At 38.1% G+C, this 14,297-nt stretch overlaps 1 pseudogene across 1 annotated transcript; it reads left to right on the top strand.

The window, feature by feature from the left end:
- The first annotated feature begins 9,799 nt into the window (after nucleotides 1-9,799).
- Nucleotides 9,800-12,634, top strand: LOC311604120 (coiled-coil domain-containing protein 86-like; annotated as a pseudogene). Its single transcript has 3 exons — nucleotides 9,800-9,840; nucleotides 10,524-10,564; nucleotides 11,575-12,634. The product of its transcript is annotated as a coiled-coil domain-containing protein 86-like (transcript).
- Nucleotides 12,635-14,297: the final 1,663 nt, after the last annotated feature.

Genomic DNA, 14,297 nt, shown 5'->3' with positions numbered 1-14,297 from the left:
TTAAATCACATAAAAGTTCTGACCAAGAGAGACACCTCAACCCACAATTCTGTATGAGAGATCAAGCTAAAGGAAGCATGTAACCTTGAGCTTCTATAGCACTTTCAACTAAGGGTGACGATATGGCACAAAAGGAGTCAATTTGCACACCAGGCGTGTGCACACAATGAGGTCTCACATAGAGTCTCAAGAATGATAATGATGTGACTCCACCAGCACACCTGCTTCAGGAGTGCAAAAGTGTAGGCCTGCAGGGAGCCAGGAGTGAAGAGGAAACAGGGAAACTGGCATATAAAGAGATCATTAACGGCATCTGACAGGTAAGGGTGAAAATGCCTTTTCATCTAATTAAACAGATGCCATACCCTTAAGTGAAGAGTAATATGCTTCTGAAATATGAGTCTTCTTTAATGGTGAATGGCCTATGTCTGAGATTCCAGTGCCCCTCTGCTTATTTCTATTCTTCCATTAATCTAATTGATTAGCCTTGAGCAAGTAAATCTCTTCATCACTTGAAAAAAAGAATGTAAATCTGTTTTTTTTTTTCCTAATTTAAACTAAAAACAGATGATAGGAAAACAGATAAAATGAAAATAAAAGAGTATAATAGTTATGAAAAAGCATGAAATATGACAATGAATATTAATATGTAAAAAGTAGCACACCAAAAAAAAATAGTAATAGGCAAGGAAAAAGTGGGCCCAGAAAAATATTTTACTATTCGGTTTCTGTAGCAGAGTGAAGGTACAGTCTGCATCAAGCAAATAACAGTAATAGCAAGAAAATATGGAAAAGAGAATTAGCTACAACTATTGATAGGAAATGTCTGTGAGATTCTAGAAAAGTAGAAGTGCACATTTAGAAGTTTCTCCAAAGCAGCAGCCACCACGCTGAATTGCACAGCCAACTTCTTGAAGACAACATTATCAAGTTTCAGTCCATTAAACGACACTTGGGTATAGTACATGTACATAATAGTAATAACCAAGAGAAGTACATTTTTATGTCTAAAAAATAAAAAGAAATATTCACTCAAATAGAAGTTAAATATTTTTAATGAGAGTTAAATATATATCTAAACATTCTGGTTCTACACTCTTCTCTCTTCTCTCTTCTCTCTTCTCTCTTCTCTCTTCTCTCTTCCCTCTTCTCTCTTCTCTCTTCTCTCTTCTCTCTTCTCTTTTCTCTCTTCCCTCTCTCTGCAAGTTTCTCTGTGTACCCTTGGCTGTCCTGGACTCATTTTATAGACCAGGCTGGCCTCAGACTCACAGAGCTCTATCTGCCTGGGTAAGCTTTGAACTTTTTCAAAGCTTCTTTATTTGGGGTTCTTTAATGCTTATACCTCCCATGCAACCCTCTTACCCTAGATAGGAGAGAAAAAAAGGTTAATGGGAATAGGAGAAGTAGACATTTTTAGACTCAGTTCCTTGGAGAAATTCCACTGGCTTAGTTGGCATGATTCCAGCAGACCCATTAATCAGCAAACCAGCAATTCAGCAAAGGTCACTGCAACTACAGCTGCAAGAATTGGGAGCAGCAGTCAAAGCAGCAGCAGGTACCTTGAAGCATTCACTAGAATGGTTCTTTTTAAGAGTAACTCAAAATGGAATGATGAACAGCTAAACAAGAGGAAATGATGCCAAGTCAAAAAGCCCAGCTTACTCTTCTCTCTCTCTCTCTCTCTCTCTCTCTCTCTCTCTCTCTCTATATATATATATATATATATATATATATATATATATATATATATATATATATATATATTCTATTTTGAAAATTATTGAGATTTTAATATAATTAAATCATTCCCCTTCTTCCTCTTCTTCCTTCCAGGATAATACTCATGTGTACCTCCTATTATCCTTCACTTTCATGGCCTCCTTTTCTTTAATACACACATACACACACACACACACACACACACACACACACACACACACACACACAAACTGCTCAATCTGTATAATGTTATTTGTATGTATGTTTTTAGGGATTACACTTTTGGCATTAGATAAGCAATTGGTGTGCTCTTCCCCATAGAATATTTCTCTAAGAATTTCATAGTTACCTATATAATTTTAATCTATGATTGAGACTACATGAAGCTTCTCCTATCCAGAAAGCATACATATTGCTGTCATCCCTTTTTCAGGTCATGTTTCGGCAGCCATATTGGTGATCACGCCCTATTTTTTTTAAGGAATTACCTACTCAGTACACATAGTACTGCCCATATGCACATGGATATAGGGCTGTCTGCTGAAATTTAAGAAACCCATGGCCACACTTTCAAAGAAAAATGACGATTTTTCTTAGCAACCATAAACTACGGTAAGAAAGCTCCTTCACAAAATTATTTTGATAAACCTAAGTAAAAAGAAGTCAGTTGTTTTACTAGTTATTTTTCTTGTTATGAAGTGAAAATATTCAGACAAAAGCAACTTAGTAGAAAGTGGGGGTGTTATTTTGCCTTATAGTCTGAGGATACATCATAACAGAGAAGATACCAGATTCATGAAAAAGTTGATTGTATTACATCCAAAGTCAGGAAACAAAAAGATGAGTGCTAGTATTAAACTCACTTTTTCCTTTTTATGGAGTGTTGGAGCACATCCTAAGGAATAATGTTGTCTATGTTTACAGTGGATCTTCCTACTTCAGTTTTATCTAATCTGGATACTATCTCATAGACACATGCATAAATTTGTCTTCAAGATGTATAAAGGAATTTTAATCCATCATCATAGCTGCTGTATAGAAAGGGATCATATCCAAAGCCCTTCTATGTCTGTATAATCCACCAGGAACACAGACAAGCTCTTAGAATACACCTTTATCTGAAACTATGATATCTAATTAAGGGTTAAAGAAAGTGATGAATCAGAGAAAGATTTGATAGAATAGGGTACCTCCAACCCTCATGAGAACAGCACAGGAAACAGAAGCTATTTAAGAGTACAGAGAGAGGCAGGAATTTGGAGACTGAATTCAGTTCAGTCAGTTAATGAAGTTCAGTGTAGGTCAGTAGAGGCAGTTGAAGCAGAGAATAAGAAGGACCAATAAGAAGACTAACTACACCCAGAAAAACACAGGAAATAAATAATACCACATCCACAAAACTAAAAGAAAGGAAACACACACACACACACACACACACACACACACACACACACACACACACATACTACCTCCACTAAAATTAAAAAAACCTAGGAACTAACAATAACTGGTCATTAATATCTCTCAATATCAATGGCCTCAACTCCTCAATAAAAAGATACAGGCTATCAGATGAACTCAGTGCAAAAGTCTACCAGACCTTCAAAGAAGAGCTAATACAAATTTTCTTCAAACTATTCTACAAAATAGAAATAAAAGAATCCTTACCAAACTCTTTCTATGAGGCAGGCCATCATCACATTGATACCTAAGCCACATGAAGACCCAACAAAGAAAGAGAATTTCAGACCAAAATCCCTTATAAACATCCATGCAAATATACTCAACAAAATACTCACAAATCAAATCCAAAAACACATCAGAAATGTCATCTACCATGACTAAATAGGCTTGATTCTGGGCATGCAGGGGCAGTTCAATATATAAAAATCCATCATTGTATTCCATCAAATAAACAAATTGAAAGAAAAAACACGTGATCATCTCCTTAGACGCTGAAAAACATTTGACCAAATCTAACACCCAATCATGTTAAAAAGTCTTGAAGAGATTGGGGAAACAAGGCATGTACCTAAAAATAGTAAAGATAATATGCAGCAAGCCTATAGCCAACATTAAAGTAAATGGAGAGAAAATTAAATCAATTTCACTGAAATCAGGGCACCGAATGAAATTAAAGATCAAGATAGTACATTGAAGCTATGATGCTGCCTCTTATTAAAATTGATGAAAGGCAAACACCCCCACTGACTTTCCCAGTTACCTGGGAATTATTGTCAAAAAAAATGATTAAAATTCCCAAAATAAACGACTAGTTTGCAATTCTGTTAAAATTCAAAATCTTAAACATTTTAAAGAATCAGCAATTACTTACAGAATATTCTTACCCTATATGAAATGTTAAGTATCTGGGCTATCCCCCAAGACTGGAAAGATTTAGCAGTAGCTGTACTGGAAGTTGGTTCTCAATTATAATGGCTGACATGGTGGTGAGAAGAAGCTGTGATTGTAGAAAATTGTAATAGGTGTAACGGTGTTAATATCATGGGAGATAATTGTTAGGTGAAGGCTAATTTGCTAAGGTAATTTGAGGCCTCTATTATTACACAATGTACTTTAATAGCATTAACAGCCTTGGTGGAGGAACAAGGAAAAATATCTATGTCATTCACAAAGATTATGTAAAGCCCCAGGTTGACTTTTACTGACTTTTTATATAGATTAACTTTCTCTATAAACAGGGCAATATCAGATCCAGATGTGAAACAGCTAATAATTGAAACTTTACCTTTTTCAAATGCAAATGCATGGTGTAAAAAAGTTCTTAAACCTTTAAAAGCTTAATCAACACCCATGGATAAATGCCTTAGAGTTACTACTGATATTGACTCTAATGACTACGTAATTGAACACATAATTTCCAATAATCCTACATATAAATATGTCCATTGTTTTGGTTGTGGGAGATGAAGTAATTTGATAACTTATAAACAAGGCCTTCCTAGAGACTTCTCTGGAAGAACTCAGCCTTCCAGGATTTGCAGAAGGTATGGTAAAACTAGGTATTAGACCAATTAATGCAGATCAGCAAGAAATGAAAGAAGCAATCCCTTATCTACAGGAAACTCTATAAGGGGGTTCACTCATACCCTAGCAAAAAACAGGAACCAGGCATTTCCTGTTAGAAATCTACAAAAGAACTAGAAAAAACTAAAGTAGGTATTGGAAACACTGTATATTGACATCTGACATAATATGACTTTATTGTTTCTGCATTTAAATGGGTGAGAAGCATGGCTCCCTGGTGTGGAGTCAGGCATAGGATGTGAGTGCCTAACTGTCTAGTTTATGTGTGGAATCATAAAGATCTAATTGTACCTAGATAAACAGAAAGGGGGAATAAAATTAGCTGGAAAACACTGGATTATAGAAAAAAATGACTGGATTAGGTTAACCTGTATTCTTTAAAGATGTTTTAACATCAGATTGTAAGTCAGCAAATATGTCACATTAGGTAAGCAGTTTTGTTTATATTTTCACAGAGGACAAAATTGATAAGATCTTATCTGAAAACAGACTGAAAAACTTTGATGCTGAAATGGACATTTTATGAAGGACAGATGATTAAGACTGTGGTTAGGGGATAAGGATGCTAGGATTGTTAAGTTCATAGGATTGATAATTGTTTCTGTTGTAATAGTTAAACTGTGAGCAATTTTCAACCTAAATAGAAAAGAGAAAGATGTATAGGAATTTTAATATAGCAATATGGCTGCTCAGGCAAGAGATAACACCTAAAGACCTTCTAGGTCTATGTGATCTAACTCTAACACATATAAGCTCTTAGTATATACCTTTATCATGAACTATGATGTCTAATTAAGGGACAGGCAAAGTGATGAAGTCAGACAAAGTCAGAGAAAGATTTGACAAGCTACGATACTCCCAACTCTCATGAGGACAGCACAAGAAAGGAAGGCCATTTACAACAGTGCAGGGGAGTTTGGAGAGCTGAATTCAGTTCTGTCAGTTCATGCAGTCAGTGTAGGTCAGGACAGGCAGTTGAAGCCAGAAAATAAGGAAGAGCCAGAAGCCAGAAAATAAGGAGGAGCCGAAAAATTAGAACAAAATGCCTGAATTAATTTGAGGCCAAGGAGAACAATTTAGTCAGAAGCTGAGAGAAGCCAGATTGAATCAGCCATCTTGGAGAGGAATTTGAGCCAGAACAGCTGGACAGTGTTCAGAAAGAGCTATAAAGGGTGAAATTATTTAGCAGTAAATCTCTGAGATAACAATTGTATCAGGTGAATAAGTTGCATTTACAAAGATTATTCTAACCCATCAAGTTTACAATCAAGTTTAATCATCAAAAATATACCTCCTGCCAACTTAACACTCAAACTTTCAGGTCATATTCATCTACCTCTCTGTCTCTATAGATTTATTGTTATCTCATTTAAAAAAAATGTATTTAATCCTATTCAAAATGTCTTCATAGGCTTTAAACACTTCCAAGATTGTTTAAAAACTCTGAAATCCAAACCATTTCTAAGACTCAATATTCATTTAACTTTAAGCTCTTATAAAATAAAATCGAGCCACATAATTCCAATATCCAATGGAACAAACTAAATATTTCCATTCCAAAAGAGAAGAATGAAAAAATTTCAAGGAATTCTTGAATCAAAACAATACTAAAACTCAGTAGAGCAAAATGTCATATCTTGAATGCTCCTCTGTCTTGGAATTCCTGCTGCCAAATAAGTCACTGCATTACTCTTGCATTCAGCATCACTCATGTACTCAAGGCATGTACAGAATGGAACTATGTTTCTTGTCATAATATTGCACAATTGCTTCCAATAGATTCTTTGAAACCTCATGACCATGGTCTCCAATGTCCACATTTTTCTTAGTATTCTAGTTCTCAAAACTACCTCAAAATAGCCCATTAAGCCCTATTTGAAGAATGTTAACAGTTTTATAGTCCAGAGTTCTAAACTCTCCCACATTCTCCTGCAACCAGTTTCAAATGATCAGGTTTATCACAGTAAGGCCCTAATTCTAGGTACCAAATTTCCATGTTAGTTACTTTTCTCGTGTCTGCGACAGAATATTCTGACAAAAGCAACTTGAAGGTAAAAAGGTTTATTTCTTTCTACAGTTAGAGTGGAGCCCACCTTGGTAAAAGGCAGGATATGAGGAACATGAACCATCAAGTTCCATTGCATGAATAGTGAGAACAGAGAAGAATTCTGGCTCTCTGCTCACATTCTTCTATCTTTTAGTCAAAGATTCTAGCTGTTACCATATTTAGGATGGGTCTCACTATTTCAGTTAACCTAATCTAGATAATGTCTCCTAGACAAATCTAGAGTCATGTCTCTTCAGTAATTCTAGACCCTGGCAGTTGCCTTTACATTGGTCATCTTTTGCTATTACTTTTTTGCAAAAAAAAATTTATTATAAGCAATATTTTGGATGACAATATTTCTTATGATCAATGTCTGATGGATAGTTTCAAGCTGTAAACTAGTAGATTCATGGGTACAAAAGCCTATAACAATTCAAGGATCCACACAATGAAGAATCTTACATTGTGGGTGAATAGAGATTATATAAAGGACTTGCAGCAACTCTCTATGGCTTAAAATTCCATGTCAGGGCTCATTCACAATGCACAAAAACATTCTCCTAATTTTCTGTTAATTCAACAAAATAGGCCTTTAAAATAATGTGTCTGTAGTTGTATCCTCTGGAGGTAATGAGTATGTTATTAACCTTAACTATAATAACACATTATCACCATTTAGTTTCAGTTAGTTAATTTGTAAAACAATAGAGAAGATCCTATTCAACATGTAAGAATTTATTACTCACTTATTGGCACTGAATAAATACAGTGACCCTCACTGGAAATTGCAGGGACTGGAGAAGGAACAGCGGATTTCCACAGACGAAAGAGTTGGAGTTGAGAAGTTCCTAGGGAACTCAGAACCAAAGTCAGACAATGGTCAACCCTGAGGCCTACACTAACAGGACTCACAGCTAGATTTAGTACCTTGGGTGGAGGGTATATTTACTTTCTCCAGTACTTTATCCTACTTATTGACTAGAAGAGGAAATTTGTTATATACTAAGGTATCCAGCACATAAGTGCTACTCTTATGAGGTCTTCCCTGATTGCAACAAGAAACTAATGGGATTTTTGTTTGTTTGGTTTTTTTTTTTTGTGAGGGATAAACCTTGAAATTATAATTTAATTCTTAAAAATAATCAAGCCTAGTGGAAAAAGAGATCCAGATCATACATTTTCTTCTGGTTTTCTCCCTCTTTTCTCAGACTAAAAATGAGAACCCAAACCATTGAATTTAAAACACATATGTGTATCATATTTTGTAACTAACTGAAAAAAACCACTAGTCTTCATAAAATGCTTCCCAGTTCCAAGGTAACTGAGAAAGCAAATAAATAAAACAACAACAACAAAAAGTGATTTAAAATAGAAATACCAGACCATTGTATATATTTTTCCTTAGAGTAATATCAAATATAAATCTAGTAGATTTACTTAACTTCTCGGTGTCCTCATAAGTCCAATATAATTTCAGTGATGATTATATCTTGTCGATTATATACAAGAGAAAATGTTGAACATTCATTCAAATACAAAATTTTTAAATAGGATAATAATATATGTCATATTGAAAACAAAGGAGAAAGAATGCAAAGCAGCACAATGAATTTAGCCTACAGTATTGTAACATAAGAATAATCAGTATTGGTGAGATTTTATGAGTATGGCATTTGGTGTTTCTAGGAGGCATAATCTCACCGGAAGGCCCTGATCTTCTTGCCCTTATAGTATTTTGAGCCCTCTTCTGCAATGATCCCTGAGGCCTAGGTGCAGAAGTGTTTTGTAGGTATATCTTTGGCACTGTGATCGATAATTCTGCGTTTTTATTGTTGGTGATTTTTGTAGTGGCTTCATCTATGCAAGGAGAAGTTGCCTTGTTAAGGTGACACCAACAAGCATGCCAAGCTAAAGGAAAAAGCCCAAAAGACTTCAGCTCTATACAAAGAACTACAAGACCCAAACCCTTTAGAGGAACCTGGATTGTGAGTAAATCCCAGACATTGGATATTGAGTTGTTGTGTCAAGTTGTAGTGGCTAGTTTTATGTCAACTTGACACAGCTAAAGTCATCAGAGAGAATTGTTCCTTAACTGAGAAAAATGCCTCCATAACATCTGGCTGTTGGCAAGCCTGTGGGCCATTTTCTTAATTAGTCATTTATAGAAAAGGGCCCAGCCCATTGTGGGTGCTACCATTCCTAGACTGGTTTCCTGGGCTCTATAGGAAAGCAGGATGAGCAATTCATGTGGAGTAAGCCAGGATGCAACACTCCAAAGGCCTCTGCATCAGTTCCTGCCCCCAGTTTCCTGCTCTGCTTGAGTTTCTGTCCTGTCCTTTGATGATGAACTGTGATGTGGAAGCATAAGTTGAGTAAACAGTTTTATTCCCAAGTTTAATCACAGCAGTACTCACTCTAACCAAGAGATAATTCTAAAATAGATTCCAAAATGAGGACACTTGCTCAACTATGACCATTGTGCCTTTCTTTATAATAGCCAAAAAGTGGAAACAACTTAGATGCCTCTCAATTAATAAACTGATGAGGAAAATGTGGTATATTTACACAGTGGCATATTACTCAATAGTTAAAAACTATGACAATATGAAATATGCAGGCAAATGGATGGACCTAGAAAAAAATCATTCTGAGTGAGGTAACCCTGACTCATAAAGACAAATATTATATACTCACTTATAAGTAGATATTAGCTGTTAAGTAAATGATAATCATGCTACAGTCCACAGACCCAAAAAGACTAAGTAACAAGAAGGTTTCTTTGGGGGTCGAGGGAGGTTAATGAATGTCCCTCAGAAGGAGAATAGACCTTTCAGTTGAACTGGGATTGTGGGGGGGTGGGATTAAAGGAGAGAGTAAGGGTAGAGATTACTGTAATTGAAGGACATTTGGAGTACTATGTTGAAAGCCAGTGCAGTGAAAACTCCTTGGAAACTACAAGGGTGACCCTAGGGAGGACTACTAGTCATGGAGGATATGGAGCCGAACAAGCCATCTTCTGTAACCAGGTGAGACTTCCAGTGGTACAACTGAAACACCAACCTAGCCACAAAACCTTTGACCTACAATCTGTCCTGTCTTCAAGATGTGCTGGAGCAATGGTGGCACATAACTTGTGGGAGTGGGAAACCACTGTCTGGTTTTACTTGAGGTCTAGGCCATGAGGGAGAGTCCATGCCTGACACTGTTTAGAGTACAAGGAACTAGAGGCTACATAGCCCAGAACCCTAGGGAAGACCCAAACAAAAATGGCAAAAAGGAAAACCCAAATCAATGAAACAATTCCTAGTGATATCCTGCTATACTCATAAATAGGTACTTAGTCCAGGTGTCATCAGATAGGCCTCTACTGGAAGCTGATGGGAGCAGAGGCAGAGACTCACATCTAAACGTTAGGTAGAGAAACAGCCCAAGTTGGAGGTCTTCATGGAGTCCACTCTAAAAAAAAAGGGGGGGGGGAGGAGGAATTGTTGAAGCCTCTTCCCACAAGAATAGTCAAGGACACTATGAGACCAAAGCCCACGGAATTAACTAAGAAGGACTTTCAAGGGCTCACAGAAGCTGAAGCAGCCGTCACAGAGTCTGCATGGGTCTGTGCTTGGTCCTCTGCATAGATGTTATGGTTGTTGGCTTGGTTTTTGAGGGGACTATAGACAGTGGGATTGTCTCTGACTCTTTTGCCTCCTCTTAGGACCATTTTCCTCCTACTGGTTTGCCGCCAAGAGCCTGGATGTGAGGGTTTGTGCCTTGCTTTATTGTATCTTGTTGTGATGTATTTGTTTGATATGTATTTGTATCAAAATCTGCCTGCTCTCTTCCTGGAGAAGGCTGGCTCTTTGTAACTCAGGTTATTAACATTAGGCAAGTTGAAATATAGCACTCCTAGCTGATTTTGCGGTGCCATAAATTTTTGTAAAAATCTGCGTTTTAAACAAAAGCCACATCACTTAGTTTTGATAATGTAGGACGTGATTTAAAAAGAAAGAAGTGATACCTTTAAATATTTATTGTTTCTAGTACTTCTTTTCAAGATCATTTGAGGAAAATCACGTGACCTGAAATGTCCAATGTTATTTCAAAATAAAAAAGCAAGTACCTTTAAAATCTCAGACTCCTTGACTGGGATGTGAGTGAAGATACTGTAGCGGACAATCCATCTAGAGGATTGCCTTCCCCCATCCTTATCTTTCAATATTGATTATAAAAATCTAGGCCTTGTTTGTACAGAACAAACATTTTTTTTAACTATAGAATGTATTTGGAGGATTAATTCTTGAACCTTTGTATATTTAATGTCATTTCTAACTTTGTTTCTTAAAAGTTTGCAGTTAATGTTCTTGCTCCTCTATGCAATCATTTATAGGAAAAAATCTTTATTCTTTTATTTTATTGGATATATAGTTTAAACGACAAAGCATCTATTAGAATAGTAGCAGTAGTTTGTAGTTCTAGCATAGAGAAAAGTTGTGTCTAACTTCATATTTTCTTTCTTATAGAAGCTTCTAAAAAGGCATTTTATATGTCCTCTTTAAAAATATTGTAAAAAACCTTTAAAACATCTATGTTTGAATCAAAGCAAGACCCATCCTATTTCTGCTTGCTATAAATTAAGTAGACATGCTACATAATAAAAACAACAAAAAAAAGAAAAAACAAGAAAATATTTTATATCTTCTATTGTAGGAATGTATAGACTAGAGAGGCGACGGAGGCTACACGTGACCGGTGGATATGCCGCTGAGGCCGAGAAGGTTTTAGGCGGCTAGAAAGCCTAAAACCTGTGTCCCTTGAGACCCTTCCTGTGCCTGCAGTTTCTCAGGCGAAATGGGCCCTTGTAGATTTCGAGTCGAACCTAGAAGAAACAACGGAGCCCAGGTCTCCGAGAGTGCCGCCACTGGGCCTTGCATCTCCCCGACCTCAGCCAGAGACAAGCCCTGGATCACCTTGTCTGAGACTGGATGCAGGCTTTGGGTTCCCCAACCCCCCAAAGGCAGCCAGAACCTGACCCTGAGTCCCTCCACTGTAATTAAGATCTGGCCCTGGAGTCACCTGCAGGACAGACTTAGTCGATACGGAATCTCCTCAACGAGAGGAACTATCCAAATTTTCTCCCACAAAGGGAGAACTGGACTCACAGGTGGTCTACGCTAAGAAGGAGGTGATCCCAGGATCCCCCGAGCATTAGCTGCAAACAGGTCCAGGATCCCCAGAGCCTTGCCTGGGCCAGCAAGCACCGTGTCCAGAGCCCTTTCACCCAGCACTGGGCTGATGTCCCAGGCACCTAGCTCCCCAGAGCTCCAGCAGAGCCAAGCAAGTTACCTGCCTCTGGCTGACGAGACAGTACCAGGGGGCCTGAACAAAAAGAAGGGAGTTATGTTTTCTCCCCAGGCCCCAGCATGCAAGAAATTGAAAGAGAAGGAGCTTCCTGTAATCCCAAAGGGGAAGCCCAAATACGGCCATGTATGTATGGAAAGAACGCTCAGAGAAGAGGTTCTCCCATATGGTTTTGGACACGCCCCTGCCTACCTCCTATCAGCGGAAGATGAAGGAGCAACAGGAGAGGAAGCTGGCCAAGGACTTCACCCAGCACCTGGAGGAGGAGAAACGGAGACGCCAGCAGGAGAAGAAAGAGCACCGGGCTGAAAACCTAAGAATGAACACAGGCTGAGGTTGTCCAAGTGATTCGAAACCCCCGCAAAGCTCAAGAAGGCTAAGAAGCAGCAGCTGCGCTCCATTGAAAAGAGCGACACCCTAGCCTTGCTCTAGAAGCAGCCGCCCCAGAGGCCAGTAGCTAAGGTCTGAGATCAGGACAGCCCAGTCCGGGAGGCCTCAAGACAAGAGCCGCAGCAAACAAGGCACCTCTCTGGCCACTGTCAGACAGCTCTCCTGGGGCCAGCACACTAACTCTGAAAGCCCAGCCCAGAGGGAACACAAGACCTCAGTCAGAGGAGATGTAACTGTCCCCACCTTTTCTAAAATTCCTTAAGGTCTTAAACTATAAATTCAAGGCCAGCCTGGTCTACAGAGCAAGTTCTCCAGGACAGCCAAGGCTGCATACAGAAACCTTGTATTAAAAACAAACAAACAAACAAACAAACCGTGAACTGTTAAAAAAAAAAAAGAACTTAAAGGCTAGAATGTGATAAGAAACAGATTGCGCGGTAATGTTTTAAACAGTAGGCAGGTATTCTTTTGTTGTCCTCTGACTCACTCTGCCAGGGATATTGTCTTCTATGTTATAACTGGCATACCAAACATTACTAAGTCAAGGTTTTTGTACTGGTTACTAATTCTACCTGGAATGCTTTTCCATTGGATGTCTACGCCCCAACTTTCATGTAGCTTTCTGGTGTTTGTTCAAGCAGCATTCTAAATAGGCAGACTGTGGCTTCTTATTTCATGTTATTACAAACTCAATGCTGTCTTCCTGTATAGTCATCAAATACATATAATCCTCCCTTTCCTATGTAACACATTATAATTTATGTTTTTATGCTTATTATTTATTAGCTATACAATCCTCTAGAATGAAAGCAACATGATGAAAATAATTGCACAGTGGTTTTGTGTAATATATCCAAAGTGTCTACCATAGTGTAGTATACAGAAAGCACTAAATAAGTGGTCCTGAAGCAATTAAATAATTCTGTCAGAGTGCAATAGATGAGAACGTATGTTGCCTGACAGGAGGAACATTATTCTTATGGCATAGTATACAGTATACTGTAGACACTTCGTGTCGTTTGTTGGATTAATAAACAAAATAACTGATGATCAATATGTACTATCTTATAAGAGATGGAAATAAAGTACACATAATCAAAAACTGGAAAATGTTTAATGAAATAGGATATATTAGGTCTGCCTTAGTTTGTTTTTTATTGCTGTGATAAAAACACTGTAACCAAAAGCAGCTAGGGGAACAAAGGGTTCATTTTCACTTACTGCTTATAGGCCATTGTAAAGGAAGTCTCGGCAGCAACTCAAGCAGGAACCTGCAGGCAGGAACTGAGGCAGAGGGATAGAGCTGCGCTTCTCACTGGCCTTCTCTCCACAGTCTGTCCAGCTACCTTTCTCCTACATCGCAGGAACACCTGCTCAGGCATGCCAGGACTTTCTGTATCAACCATCACTCAAGAAAATGTAATGCCCCTCCCCATCTGTTACATGTCAGTCTGGTGGAGCTTTCCTCTTTCCTGATGACCCTAGCTTGTGTTAAGTGGAAAAAATACTAGCCAGCATGAAATATGGTTTTTATAATACTGTAACAGAGGAATTATGTATGTTAAAGTGAAGGACAATGCGAGCAGTAAACATTGAACCCCTATTTAGATCTAGCCAGTGGACAGGACATTCTCCACAGTTGTGGGAGAGCAGGGACTGACTCTGACATGAACTCTGGTGGCCCATATTTGACCACTTCCCCTTGGTAGGGAGGCCTGGTGGCACTCAGAGTAAGGATAAG

Source organism: Acomys minous, assembly GCF_964271855.1.
Source record: "Acomys minous genome assembly, chromosome: 8".
In the NCBI taxonomy this organism is placed as follows: domain Eukaryota; kingdom Metazoa; phylum Chordata; class Mammalia; order Rodentia; family Muridae; genus Acomys; species Acomys minous.
The sequence above is the reverse complement of the archived record's forward strand: the minus strand, read 5'-3'. Positions and strand labels throughout refer to the sequence as shown.